Genomic DNA, 15,416 nt, shown 5'->3' with positions numbered 1-15,416 from the left:
TGTAAATATTATTTGCAATTCTACGGAAGAAGGTGAACAACAGGGAGAAAAATCAACGACGATGGTTTCCAAACACACTTTGAGGCAAAGGTGTTAGAGAAGATTGATATCGAAGTGAATTTTGAAAATGATAAGCTGGGCATAAAGTTTAAGGAGTGCATGGAAATTAAGGAGTGCAGGGAAATTAAGAAGTGTAAGGATATGGAAAAGGTTGACCTCCAAGAGAATATGCTGGAATATTTTTAACTGGAAGAAGAAAATGAGTTCCAGGTTAATGATGTCTATAATGAAAACGCCGATAAAAGGGCCCCACAACAAAGAAGTAACCTTAACAAAACGGTATACACAGCCAATGAATTATGTGAAGACAAAGACCTGGACTCTTACGAAGCACAGACTTATAGCACCCAGTCGGAAAAAAATAAATCGGCTCTTAATTAGTCTTTTTTGAATGTTTGTTTTTTGTCCAAAAAAGTAGAAGATTTTCAAAAGGATCGACCAAGTGTTATTCAGGTAATATGTGGCGCATCACTTTGTAATCCAGTGGATCCACATCCACTCAAAAATCCGGAAAAAAAACTGAGTAGCCAAAATACATAAGCTAATGAGGCTGCCATAATCTTGAAGAACGCTCACGAAACTGATATATCAAGGTTTAAACTGTGCAAGAACACTGTTTCGTCCTATCCTGCAGCAGGTAGTATTTTTTTTATTATATTCAGATAGTGTTGATTGCATACAAGACTACAAGGCCGATGGTTACCGTTATAGCAATAGCAGTGGGGGGCACTCGGTGACTGTACCCTTTGTTCATCCAAACTTCAGAAAGAGAGTTAGTCAACGGCTAATTGAAGGCAAGACGGTTGATTTGAAGAGATATATCTTTCGATGTGAGCCATGTATATTCAACTGTCCGCTGGAGTACTGCCTATATCGGGTGATTTATTATGTTGGTATTTATGACAGAAAATCCAATTGTGAACCCCATGGAAACCATAAAAAGAATAAAGGGTAAAAACCACCCCTTTTGTGCCTTTTGAGAAATCTATATTAATAAAAGCAAAAAATGGCAAAGACCATAATAATGAAGCCCCGAGAACAATTTCATAGGGAGTTTAGCAGGACAGTGAATGAGCTGCAGACAAGTGTTCCAAGAAGTCAGAAGCAAGTAAAGGACACCTTTCCTTGGCCAGAAAAAGCATGATATCCAAAGACACATGTAACATGATTCGATATCTCATGATAGAAACTGATTTTCTTGTGACAGAAAAATTTTTTGGGCAAGAAGAAGCAGTTGTCACCTGTATATCAGAGTTTGCTATCTTAGAAGTTATATACTTCTTAAAACACGGTATCTCGATAGTGTTCTATTATGATACAAAATATAACATTGGAAATTACTGGGTTTCAGCTCTGACATTCCGACATCCTGACTTCGACTATAAAGGACCAGCACCTATCATTCCAATTGCATTTTTACTTCACACAAATAGATCAGCTGATTCGCACGAAGAGCTGTTTATGGTTCTTAAGAAGGAAGCAAAAAGCATCAATTCATCCCCAAATGCGTTTATGAGGGATAGAGAAAAGGGTATAGAGGTTGCGAGAAATAAGATATTTCCTTTTATTAAGGCTGCTCATTGGTGGCTACGCTACCGGATCAAAGCTAAACATGCACTCCAGAAAATGGGTGCACCTAAAGAAGACATCAAAGTATTTCAAGACGATATTCTTCAGTTGCTAAGATAAAAAAAAAACAAAGAAGAGTACTTAAGTGCTATCCCTGCACTTCACTATTTTCAAGTTAATTTGGAATCTAACATGCTGAGGTATGACTGGGCCTTCATCGTTTCCCAGATCCCTGATTTTAATCCAGTCTCTGGGATAACCAACAATACCGCAGAAACATTCAACACTGTGATGAAAAGAGTTATACAACAACAGCGAGACGTACCAATGGACAGATGTGTCTTGGGCCTTCTTTGTTTAGATGATGAATATTTATACACGTATCTCGTGGATACAAGGGAATAGAAGATTATAGGCTCCTCGAGAAGGCACATAGGGTATATAAAGTTCATATAAAGAAGGAGAAAGATCCAGTTGAATCTAGGAATGAAATGTTTCTGCGTATGGTCCAAGAACTAGATGGATCAGATTCCTTTTGCGAAACAAATACGACAAAAAAAGACCACCAGCCAAGGGGTATAGTTGACATTGCACAAGCTATGGAGAAAGGGACATGTTACATTTTGCAACGAAAAGCAAGTGTATCTTGTTTCAAATCTAACTAGAAAGAAGGTTAATGTTATGACACCACGCACAGAAACAATCACTGTTAGAGTAAATAAAATTGTTGCAAATGGTACTAAGAGGAAGAGCTTGGTTGAAGTTTATGATTGCTCTTGTGATTTTGGAATTTCTGCATGCCCTTGCAAACTAGCAGTTTTATGATCTCGAGGACATCTAGTAACCAAAAAATCAAATATACAGCTGAAAACTCTCAAGAAATTCAAGGGAAGATCTAAAAGGTATCTGAGGCCTGGATTAAAAGGCTCATTAACCATTCAGGACTGTTACAATATTAAACCTACAGGATATTCTGTAGCAGCCCAAGAATTTTCATTTACTTTTGATAGTGATAATTGTGAAGTCTTACATCTTCAATAAATGAAACATCAAAAGCTAATTTGAAAACAAGTGGGGAACAGAATACATTAGAAACAGGTATCATATATGAAAACAAAGAAATTACTGAAGTAGCTTCACTTAAAAAGACTTCCAAGTATCAATTGAGAAGTTCTGACGGGGATCATAATTCAAAAGTTAAAAAGCAAACGGAAGATGTATAGTTTGTGAAAACTGTAAAAAAAAGGCTGCATTGCCCCACTCAACCGGTGAAACCCAGAAAAATTGGCAAGGAGACGGAATATTCGTTTTGAAGCTACCCAGTCTACATTTCCTACATCAATTTTTCCTGGTTATGCGTTTACAGGTCCCATAAATGACTTGTATAACGGGGCAAAAGAAGTGATCAAGATTTAAAAAAATACTTTTTGGAATAGTGGTCGAATGTACCAATTCTGCTGTCGTACAAAACACAGCGAAACTAGTTTTGTGAAGAGCTACTAAATTTTCCGTAAGGGACACAGACGTGTTTACGTTTTTCTTTGAAGATCTTGCATCAATGCTGAGGCCTAAGACTTGGCTCAAAACTAAAATGGTGTCCTACCTCGTGAATCTTATTATTTCTAGCTGTATGTCAGCAAGAACTATCAATAATTACTCTACTTTCAACTTGACAAATATTGATGCTTTAAAGTCTTACCCAGAAACACCCAGAGAAAGATTTAGTGATGTTTCACATGATTGCAGTGTTCTGTTTGTTCCATTGTGTGTCAATATGCGTGATATAACAGACAGGGAGTGCAAGAATCATTTCAATTTTGGAATATGTGATTTCTCCATGAGAACTTTCTATCTTCTTGATAGCCTGAAGCCATTAAACTGTACTCAAGGAAGGAAAGTTCTTTCCAAAAAAAAATATCTGATGGATGGAGTTGATAAACGTTACATAGAATTTGAACTTGGTTCGTGTGGAATTGCTCCACAAGTAGAACCGTCAAGCTGCGGACTTTTTGTTGTCAAATATGCCCAAGACTACGCAAATGGGAGAACCTATTTGGGAAGCATAATGTCAGTTGATCTTCCATCACATTCTAAGAATAAGCGGTCAAAGGGAAGATCCACAGTATCCAATCAGAAATTCATAGAATTATATAGCGATAATACTGAAATGGCAAATTTGAAAAGTGTTGAACTAATGAATAAGTATAGATACGAAGTGGCTGTACAGGTACTTGAATCTATTTTAGTAAAGAACAGAATGGTCAGTTGTTATAACTGTCAAGAACAGATGCAGGAAAACATGCAGGTCATATGTAAAAACTGCAAAGCAGTTGTCTGTAGTGAGTGCAAAGTAAAATCCAGCTGGAACTTCTGTAAATTCTGCGGTGTCTAAAGAGAACTACACTCTCTAGACTAGACAACAAGATCTGAACTAACAAGAAACAGCAACAGAACTAAACAATTTCTTCCGAAATTCTATATCTTTGAAACACCAACTAAGCTGAAAAAGACAAACTAAACTACGAAAGAGCGCAACTAAACGTCCTAAATCATTCTTTTTAAACGAAACACTTTCAAAACACACTTAAGAACAAGAAATAAGCTAACACTGACTGGATAAACCAAGTTGCATCGGAACTAAACAGCTTGTTCCAAAATAATCTTTCAAACACCAACAAAGCTGACACAGAAAAGCTGAACTATGAAAGATCCCAACCATACATCCTAAATCACACTTTTCAAGTGGAAAACTTCAGAAACACACTCGGAAACATCATTTTTCTGTCGTCGATTGTCAAGTCATCAAATGAAAATCCATTAGGAATTGTTCTTTAAGTTTAAACGATCGCTTCTAGTGTACACAGTTATTTTATAGGAAAATGTCTGAAAATAATAACAAAAACCCGTGTGGCTGCATAAATTTCACCCCTGGATAAATATATAACAAACTGTGAGACAAAACTATTTTTTCCTTATTATTTGCATTATTCCTAAGCTTGTGGTACTTCAAATGTTAATTTAAGGGACCTACCACAGTTTTGGACTTTATATATACAGACTTCATTCAATTCTCTTGGGAGTTGTGCATCTTCTTTTTCTTCACTGTCTAATTATACAGTGTTGCCGGTCTCATGTTGCAAAGTATTTGTTTTTTTCCAAAAGGCCACAAATTACGTAGACTGAGTCGTTCACCTTCTTCATTTGGAGAAACCTGTGCAGAAGAGAGCGATAACGAACACAAAGAGCCGTATTGGTACCGGCTGGATATCTGTCCTTAAACTGCTGGGGAAAGGTGATTCGGGTATCTGCACTTCCAACACGTCCAATCCAGTAAACATTCAAAGACGGCGATTAATTTTTAATTTTGCGCTGCGTTTTCATTCACCCTGCGTTTTCATTCGTGCTGCGTTAGCATAGGCACTGCGTTTTCATTCGCGATGCGATCCATTTTATGCCGGTTACAGAATAAGAAATAAAGAAAATACCGACAAGTGCGTGAATCCGAAAAGTTGTGCGAACAAGCATGGCTCCTAAACGAGACCGCTTACGAAATTTATCCAGTCCAAAAAATCTCTAGATTTATGCGCAGGGTGCAAACAAGGTCTTGAGCAAGAATCTAAAGCCACATTACGCGATGGATGTGAAAAATGGCTGTGTATAGAGTGCATAAACATATCCATCCCAGATTTTGAACTCTTTACAAAGATGTCAACCGTTGGAGATATGCAGTGGTAGTGTCTGGTTTGCAAGCACTCTGGTACATCAGCAGAACCCCCTTCATCAGTAGAAATCTCGAGCCTTATAACATCCAAGGTCACAAGTGCATCGGCTATTGCAGACATAGTTAAAGGAGCGGTAGAGGAGCTTAAAAGTCATATCACCGAAAGGATAGATGAAGTCAAAGAGTGTGTGGATGACCTTGAGAAAAACATGGCGGAAAAATGTACTATCCCAGAAGTTAAACAGCATGTCAAAACAGCAATGCTGCAGGAAAATTTAAGATCAAACAGGCCAACAGGCCAAACCGGTTTTCAGGAAAGGTAATCGTTCCAAGCCTGAAAATTATCAGCCAATTAGCCTGACCTCAGTCGTCATCAAAATACTTGAGCGCATAGTCAATGATTCAATCCTCAAGCATTTGACAACCAACAAGATCTTGTCCCCCAAGGAGCATGGCTTTCAGTCAGGTAAATCAATTGAAACAAAATTCTTGGAATCATACGAGAAAATCACAGACCTAATTGACCACAGCCATCCTGTTGATCTGCTCCAGCTGGACTTGGCTTGGGCCTTAGACAAGGTTCCTCACAGCCGATTGCACTACAAAATATCCGCTATCTGCATCAATCAGGCTAATGTAGACTGGCTGATGAATTTCCTTACAAATCACAAGCAGAAAGTTAGGTTATTTGCTACAGATGGGCAGCCAATCTACTTTGACAAGGCCAAAGTAACGAGTGGAGTACCGCAGGGAGCTGTACTGGGTCCAACTCTCTTTCTGATTTACACCAATGATATATTTAACCATATTGACAATGGCATGCACCTGTTCACTGATGATGCCAAACTCTTTGGTTGCCTTCAGAGTATCCAGCACTACAGAGATGAGCTACAAGTTTGGACCCCAGACTGGCTTCTCCAATCTAATGTAGGAAAGCTCTTTGTATTACACCTTGGACCCAATAACCAAATGGCAAACTACACGATCTACAACCCCACCACCAAAGTAAGAGAGCAACTAGAAAATAGAACAGAAGAACAGGATCTTGGTGTCATCAATGATGATAAACAATTTTCACAGCCATGTCCAGCATGTTGTTTCCCATACAAGCTCCAGTCCTGGACTACTAAAACTAAATATCAACAGCAGACATATATTTATAAAATTATATAAGGCTTTCGTCAGAAACCCATCTTGATTTTGGTATGTGTCTTGCTGGTCCTTCTTATCGACAAGATGTGAGGCTCATCGAAAACGTACAGAAACTAGCAAGAAAATGCATGCAAATTCTAGCATCAACCTCACATGAGGACCGCCTCAGGTACCTCAAACTACCCACTCTAGTTTACAGACGCTTGCGCAGCGATATGATGCTTACTTACAAGCTGCAGAACAAAAATTCAGCAATCTTTTGCGGCAATCTCATTACCAGCCAGCAAAACACAAGAAGACACTCCAAGAAGGTACCAAAGTCAAGCTCCCGATCAAAAACTCGCTAAACATTCTTTTCAAGAAGCGTAATAAGCCGTTGGAATCAACTGAAAGATTCAACTGTCAATGCTCCCTCCAACCAGTCCTTCAAAAACTAACTTGGCAAAGAGTGGGAGAAGAAGCAGTGGTGGTTCGACTGGCAGTCATCAACTCAAGAGCACTACAGGTCTGGAAGATCTTAAATCTGTCAGATGGATTAAGGTGATTAAGGTGAAATGCCTTAGGAAATATAGTTTGTGCCAAAGGGTGCTGTCTGCCAGCCATTGAGTGACACAGTGGCATGAATTATTTTGGACTACAACATTTTAACAATAAAACGATATGTTCCCACAGTTCAATTACAAAATATCTATCGGGATACTCAAACGTCAAAAACTCTCAAGCGAGGATGACGGGCGAGGAAGCGAGGATCATCATAATCATTATCATTATCACCGTCATTATCATAATCACCATCAACACCATCCTTATTATCATCATCATCATGCAATTTAATGCAATTTAGTGATAATACAAGGTCATACTTTATAAAAAGAACGACCGGGTCCTTTCTAAGAAGAAACCGGATTCATTTATCCCCGCCCTATCTCTAACTACCTGAAGTAAGATCAGCAGTGATGTGCCCAAGGAGTAGTAATCCGGATCCCATATAATCATTGAAAAAAACAATTGTAGAAAAGGGGGAACGAATTGCCCAGGATGGGGTCAGCTCTGCCTCCAAACCAAGTGCTTTGATTCCTGCCGTAACACCAACATGTCACTCCTCATATACTTCTGAACCTGGCACTCCAAAAAACATGCCCATGTTATAACGCAGTGACTCTGAAATTCCTACCGCAAGAAGTCATGAAACAGGCCACGTCAGAACTGAGAAACCCGTCAGAAAGATCAATTTATGAGTAATTTAGACCAGACTTTGACCAACCCTCTATAGACAGCTTAATCGAGAAGAAGGTGTATAGCTATGTGCCTCGTCCGTATGTGCTTTCTCCTTGCAAGTGTTAATGCTACCCCATGTCCTGTGCTTTGCTTATTGTGTGTTTTATATCATAGGTGATTGGGTTATAATAAAAGATTGAAATCAACTGCCAGAGCTACTAAATTCATTTTTGTATAAGTAATTTCAACGTTGCCATGAGTTGGAATAATATTTATTTTTCTCTCACCACCTCTTAATTTTCTTCTTTGCATGGTACTTATAAACTTTTTAATTTTTAGTTTCCAGGTCGTTTTCTAATAGAATATTTTAATTTTTTGGTTTTATATTTTTCAGTTTGTCTTCATTTGGTTTTACCGTTTTTTTGACAGTATTCCCTGCACTATAAATATACTCAAATATTCTGGGAGGTGAACGAAGTGAGATGAATTTTTTAGAATATGCAGAGAAAATACAAATTATATCAGGCAAAAACTAAATTTTTTACCCTAGGAATACATTTTTTGCGCACATATTGTAATATTTTTATTCCAGTAATTAAGATAATTCTACAAATATTATCATATATTTTTCCCAAACGGAAGGGTACTGAAATAAGAAGTTACAATTATTAAACAGAATCAAAGAGTAGAAATTACGTTAAGTTGCAATTATGATTCATTTCTAAGGAATCCAACAAATAGAAGATTTGATTTATTACTAAGGAATCCAAGAAATAGAAGATGTGTGTGAGAAATAGAAGAGCTTTGAAGATTAGTTTTAGAATATTGTCAAAAATTGCTGTCCTTAATTTTTTTTCAACTAGTTTAGCACTGTTGATTCAGTTTTTTCAAGCATTGTGAATTTTTATTTCTTCATTCGTCTTGTTTTTTTCCAAAGCAGTGATAAACTGAAAATTAACCATAGTAGTGACCAAGAAATCTGAAAAAACTTATTTCTTTTATATAAAATTCAAAAGGAATGCCTAGGCTGAATTTCAAGGGGTAATTATTTTTATTTTTTCGGCTAACAGTTTGATTACAGTTTTATTGCTTAAAGTTTATTGCTTAAAGTTTTCTTAATAGTTCTGGTGGTGGGCCTTCGCTTGTGCTTTTGATTTGGATGTTATGCTAAGTAATGTGTATTTTGTTAAACAACACGTATATACTTAGCAAAACAAATGAAATCAAAAGTACTATCAGCGTCGCCTCAACTTGGCGGTAAAGTGATAACAGGGTGATGTTAGATATGAATTTTATGCTAAGAAAATAATAATCAAAGAAAAGATTAGTATCATATATAATTATTTTCGCCCAAAACTATTTTTTTTTATACTAATTGCAAATGGGTTTCCACTATTTAAAAATTTTGTACTTTTATTGATATTTAACTCCACTCTGGCTAAGCACGCTGAATATTTTATATTGAATAATTTACACTAAAAACAAGAAGAACAATAGGGAATTTCTCAAGACAGTGAGAAACAAATTAGAATGAATATTTCGTCCCTATATCCAAGGGCCGTCCTCAGCGATACAAATGAGAAAAACAACTCACAAGAGGGTAAAATCAATAAAACTAAAATGAACTTTTTTTTCAAAACAGTCCCAGCATCCTTACTTCAGCGAAGTTCAACCAGGACTCTAATCTACCTCGTTTTTCTACATCACAGTAGAGGTAAAATATAGTAGCAAAAAGATCTATTCTCCATTAAAGATTTTTGACACACATCGAAAACCACACAAACTTCATAAACCTGAATTTATGCATTTGCAACGACATAGGTTTCCGATAGAAAACCAAGTAGTAACTGAAGGCATGGCTCTGACTTGTTGGGAAATATCCCAAATTTCGAAAATAGTGACGAAGACCTGGTTGAACTTCGCTGAAGTAAGGATGCTAGGGCTATATTTTAAAAAAAAAAGGTTTTAATAAGTGTTTTTAACTAATCAGTTTTGATTCTCACAATTTGATGTAAGTTCTTTTATATATATATATATATATAGTATTGTATTGTGCTGAAGACGGCCCTTGGACATAGGGCCGAAATATCTACATAAATAATTTCCATTGTCTTGAAAAAATTTTCCCTATTGTTTCTACGTTGTATTTGTTTATCCCAAATTTCGTCCTGTGAAATGTGTGTCATGTTTAGAGAAACATTTTGCAACTGTATTTTACCTCTACTGTGATCCACATGTTAGAGGATAAGATCATTCAGACAAATCAGGTATGGTGTTGTAGACCCCTATGACATACTGCTGAACTGCTTAGGATGAATTAGTGGTCCAATTTTAACTTAGACTATTTTAACTATTAACAATTCTAACCAAATAAAGTTTGTGCCACGGCAACTTCCACCCTTGAAAGAGAGATTTAGTACGCTGTACAATAGCAGCTAGAGCCATATACCGAGCCATCTCTTTAACTTGGTTTGTCAGTCATGGCAAAGTTATTGGTTTTATTCCTTCAAAATCCAGTTCAATCCTTGTTTTAGAATAGGTAAAATAGAGTCGTATAGAGTAGTAGGCACTTGGAATAGAATAGCAAAAAGTTATGTAAAAAATATTTGCGAAAAAAGAAGGGGGCTAATTAAATCTATACGAACATCAATATGGACACGCTTGTTCGTTTCAATGTCTTTATTTTATATAACATCCCTGACTTTAATTTTTGTCAACGCGGCTCAAGATTTTACTGGCACAAAATCTCAGGTCACTTCCTTTAAACCCTATTGAATCAAGGATGGGTCCTTTTAAACCAACCCAAGTTGCATAAGTTATTCATTAGCTTTAGCAAAACACTTTGAAAATTTTTTTTTGCACCCATGACAGACTTTCTCAAACACAACAAGAATACCCAACTCGGAGCAGTCGGATAACCCCTTGGTTGAGCTGCAACCGACCCAAGCGCCATAAATATTCTCTAAGCACAGGTTCATCTGACAGATTGACGAAACCCACCAATGAAATTTATGAATATGTATTTGTCGGTAAATTTTAGCCCATTTCTTCAAATCACCCGAATAAAACCCAGGGAACGCTAATGGGCCAAGGAAGGGTCTTTTCTGCTCTGAGCAAAAATTTTTTGCACCCATAACAACCTTTTTCAAACACAATAAAAAGACCACACTCGGAGCAGTCGGAGAAACCCTTGGTCGAGCTGCAACCGACCCAAGCACCATATATATTCTCTAAACCATAGGTTCATCTGACAGATTTACCAAACCCACAAATGAAATTTATGAGTATGTAGTTGTCCGTAAATTTTTGCCAATTTCCTCATATCATCCCAATAAAACCCAGGGAGCGCTAATGAGCCAAGGAAAGGTCTTTTCTGCTCTGAGCAAAAATTGTTTGCACCCATAACATACCTTCTCAAACACAAAAAAAAAAATACCACACTCGGAGCAGTCAGATAACAGCTTTGTCGAGCTGCAACTGACCGAAGCGCCATAAATACTCTCTCTGGTGCAGGTTCATCTGACAGATTGACCAAACCTACAAATGCAATTTATGAATATGCACTTGTCGGTAAATTTTAGCCCATTTCTTCATATCACCCCAATAAAACCCAGGGAGCACTAATGGGCCAAGGAAGGGTCTTTTCTGCTCTGAGCAAAAAATGTTTGCACCCATGACAGACTTTCTCAAACACAATAAAAATACCACACTCGGAGCTGTCGGATAACCCTTTGGTCGTTCTGCAACTGACCCAAGCGCCATATATGTTCTCTAGGCCTCATGTTTATCTGAAAGATTGACCAAACCCAAAAATGAAATTCATAAATTTATAGCTGTTGGTAAATTTTAGTCCATTTCTTCATATCACCCCATTAAAACCCAGGGAGCGCTAATGGGCCAAGGAAGAGTCTCTTCTGCTCTTAGCAAAAATTGTTTGCACCCATGACAGACTTTCTCAAACATAATAGAAATACCACACTCGTAGCAGTTGGATAACCCCTTGGTCGAGCTGCGACCGACCCAACCTCCACAAATATTCTCTAGGCCACAGGTTCATCTGACTGATTGACCAAACCCTCAAATGAAATTTATGAATATGTAGTTGTCGGTAAGTTTTAGCCCATTTCTTCATATCACTCCAATAAAACCCCGGGAGCGCTAATAGGCCAAGGAAGGGTCTTTTCTGCTCGGAGCAAAAATTTTTTGCAACCATGACAGACTTTCTCAAACACAATAGAAATAACAAACTCGTAACAGTTGGATAACCCCTTGGTCGAGCTGCGACCGACCCAAGCTCCAAAAATTTTCTCTAGGCCACACGTTCATCTGACATATTGACCAAACCCACAAATGAAATCTATAAGTATGTAGTTGTCTGTAAATTTTAGCACATTTCTTCATATCACCCCAATAAAACCCAGGGAGCGCTAATTGGTGAAGGAAGGGTCTTTTCTGCTCTGAGTTAAAATTGTTTGCACCCATGACAGACTTTCTCAAAAAAAATAAACTTAGCACTCTCGGAGCAGTCGGATAACCCTTTGGTCAAGCTTCAACCGACCCAAACACCATAAATATTCTCTAGGGCGCAGGTTCAAACTGAAACTAATGAATTGACATAATTTTCATACAATCCATGAAAACAATACGTAAAACAATTTTGCTTGTCAAGAGTCAAAGTGTTGAGATGTGCTCAATAAATGGTCTTTCAAATGGAGTTCCAAAAGTACTCTACTTTGTACAATTATAAGTCCATGTTTATTTGCGGACTTTGCGGAGTTACCACTTTGCGGAGAGGTTGGGTATATTTTGCAAGAAAATAATTTAGTTCTTTCTTTTTGCATCGAAGGCATGTGAGCCGTCTGCCAATCTTATAGGATCCCCGTGTCCGATTTGATCACTCCTGAAAAAAAACACAAAATACACATACGTGATTTTGTTTCTGGTAAAAATTTAAAATTCCGCATTTTTGTATATAGGACATTGAAACTTGAAAGTAGGGCTATTTGATAAGCTGAATAGGATTGTGTGATCTCCATTGCGATCACCTGTTTTTCTTGCTTTCCCTCTTTCAGGCATAGGTCATATTTGCACTGGATCGTAACTTTTAATGGTTACCATTAAGCTTAATGAGCTTTATATTTTTTAAATCAACTTGAATGTTCGATTCTTTTGTAGCATGTACTATTATAAAATCTTTGTGTTTTAGGGTTTCGATTACTATTGTGTCGGGTCACCCGGTACTTACAGCTTTTTGCCACGAACTGTTCGATGCACTGGAGACTGCGAATATTTTTATTATTATTCACATTTTACTTTTTATTCTTAGTTCTAAAATTTGATTAGTTTGTATTTAATACTAATGCTGTTCTAGTATTTCGAATTGTATGACACTTATTGGTTCGTATTCTATGACCATTCAATTTTGATCGACATTATACCTAACTCTCTGTTAAATGGTAATCATGTGTAGTTTTGCTTCAGATTAAAAATCACCATTTGCCTTAATAAATGAATTTTCGTTTTATCTTTGCGACATGAAATTTTCACGGGTATGTACCGACGATATTTTTTATCATGAAAAACAGACACGTTCCGAAACAAAAAATTTAAATTAATAAAATACATGAAACCCGAGTCTTTGCAAATGCTGTTTAAAAAAAAACCAAAAACAAAAATACTAGAAAAATTCGGTTTTACGCAAGAAGAGACAAAGTCAAGGAGTTTTTTCGTAGAGGCAAATTCAAATCAGAATCGATCGCTGCTATGTTCTAACTTTTAAACCAGTTAATGAAAATAACTGCCTAGCTTTTTGATGAGAAGTTGGAGGTGAACGTTGCCATCATAGATGCCACATCCTCTTTTTGTACCACTGATAATATACATATAAATCTACTGCATGGTACCACACCGAAGAGGGTGCTTTAGGTAAAAATTAGAAGACAAGAGATGTCAGAGAAACCAGAGGACAACTTTTTTCCTACATCCTAACTTTAAAAATTCCTTCACATTCCCAGCTCAACAAGGTCATGTCTTGTTATCTATCTACTAGCAATTCTAAGGGTAATAACCATGTATAGCTTATTTTTGTTTGTTTTCAGGCTTAATCTAGTCTTTGTTCCTTTTTTAAAGTGTCAGAATTTTATTTTAAGGGATTATTTATTTTAAGTAGCTTATTTTAAGCATTATTTATCCAGCTTTTGTCTAGATAATTAACTAGAACAATGAAACAAAAGATCCCATGATGTTTCAAAAGCGTGTGTTAACTTAATGATTATTTCGATTAGGATTTAATTAATATTACCATATTAAGAGTTATTTACTAACGTTTAAAAAACGTGCATATGTTATGTTCAATAAAATTTGACTTTAAGAAATGTATACTAATTTTATAATACTATTGTTATGAAAGGGGCCAGTTGATAAGCTCTAATTTCTTTTTAAATGAAGGAATTATGACATCAAGAGGTACATGTAATACTATTCCTTTATCTGTGCCATAAAACATAGTAAATAAAACAAGAAAATGAACCTGATTCGAGTAGGTTTAATGAATGTTGACAAAAGCTTATACGAGCCAAAGAAAAACGTCTTTCTTTTTGATTCTCGAATTTTTCTATTGATTATATAGCGATTCAATAAGAGCCATCTTTTTCTTCTATTATTATCGTCTATCAAAGACCCAAAAAGCAACAATGTAATCATTTGGTTTAGTAGGTCAGAGTAAGTGACTTAATGACGTCTAAAAATAAAGCCTAAATGTATAGTAAGGTATATGTAATGTTGTTTAACATGTACAGCAATTAGAATTTCGAATTCCCCTTCCCCCAAAACAGATGTAATGTTAGCTTTGGGGCTTTTTATAAAAACAAATTTTTCTGATCAAAATATATGGAATAGGTACGGAACTCATTCAGCTTTAATCCTAGCTGTAACAGAAAATGATTATTTCAGCTAATGATCACTAAATTGTTCACATAATTGACCATATTTTTGAAATCTGGTCGTGAAAAAATTACAATACATAGCCATATTCAAAGATTCAATCTGTAGTTAGGTCTGTAGTTACTGTAAAAGGTTTGGAATGATATTAGAAGAAAATAGATAAAAAGATATGCTTTTTAGGAATGACAAATTCTGTAAAGCTAGCATTATTAACACAGTCATTCTGACCAGGCATTGATTTATGTTTTGTTTTCGCTGAACCTACTGTGAGCTCATCTTATTGTTCCGTATGCCTCGAATTATGCTAAGAGAATTGTATATGACCTAATTGTCTTATGTATTGGCTGTTAGTCTCTAAGATTGACTCAATAATTTTAAATAGAAAGCTATTCAATATGTTTATTCTAAAATAGTGCATTAACCAGAAGCATAAATGAATTTTTCTAGTAGGTTATCTGTATTTAAGTAATATTCTAAGAATACACTAAAAGCTGTTAGTTTAAACTACGATATCAATTATACTGAGTCTCCAATCTCAAATCTAACTTTTTTGTTTTCTTATAATTTTCGGTATTTTGATTGCTTCTCTAAATTTTGATCTCATCAACACAGGGTTTAGTATTTTGTTTGTATTTTGCACTAGTCCTTTTAGACATGACTCACACCTGTAAAATCTACTAGAATATATTTTGTTTTTGTTAATATTTTTATCTTAATATTTTGTTAATATTGAATCAAATATTTAACAGTGATA

At 36.1% G+C, this 15,416-nt stretch overlaps 1 protein-coding gene across 9 annotated transcripts in view; it reads right to left on the bottom strand.

The window, feature by feature from the left end:
- LOC136026937 (alpha-(1,3)-fucosyltransferase C-like) overlaps positions 1-15,416 on the bottom strand; it is a 203,277-nt gene that overhangs the window by 165,680 nt on the left and 22,181 nt on the right. For 2 of the 9 annotated variants that reach the window (XR_010617456.1, XR_010617455.1), the window contains one exon: positions 10,200-12,620. The exons of the other annotated variants lie outside the window; for them this stretch is intronic. The gene's annotated coding sequence lies outside the window, so the exon portion shown is untranslated. Of the gene's footprint in view, positions 1-10,199; positions 12,621-15,416 lie in introns of those variants that run through there. 9 annotated transcript variants of the gene reach the window in all.

Source organism: Artemia franciscana, chromosome 5, assembly GCF_032884065.1.
Source record: "Artemia franciscana chromosome 5, ASM3288406v1, whole genome shotgun sequence".
NCBI lineage: Eukaryota > Metazoa > Arthropoda > Branchiopoda > Anostraca > Artemiidae > Artemia > Artemia franciscana.
This window is presented reverse-complemented; position numbering and strand designations above follow the sequence as displayed.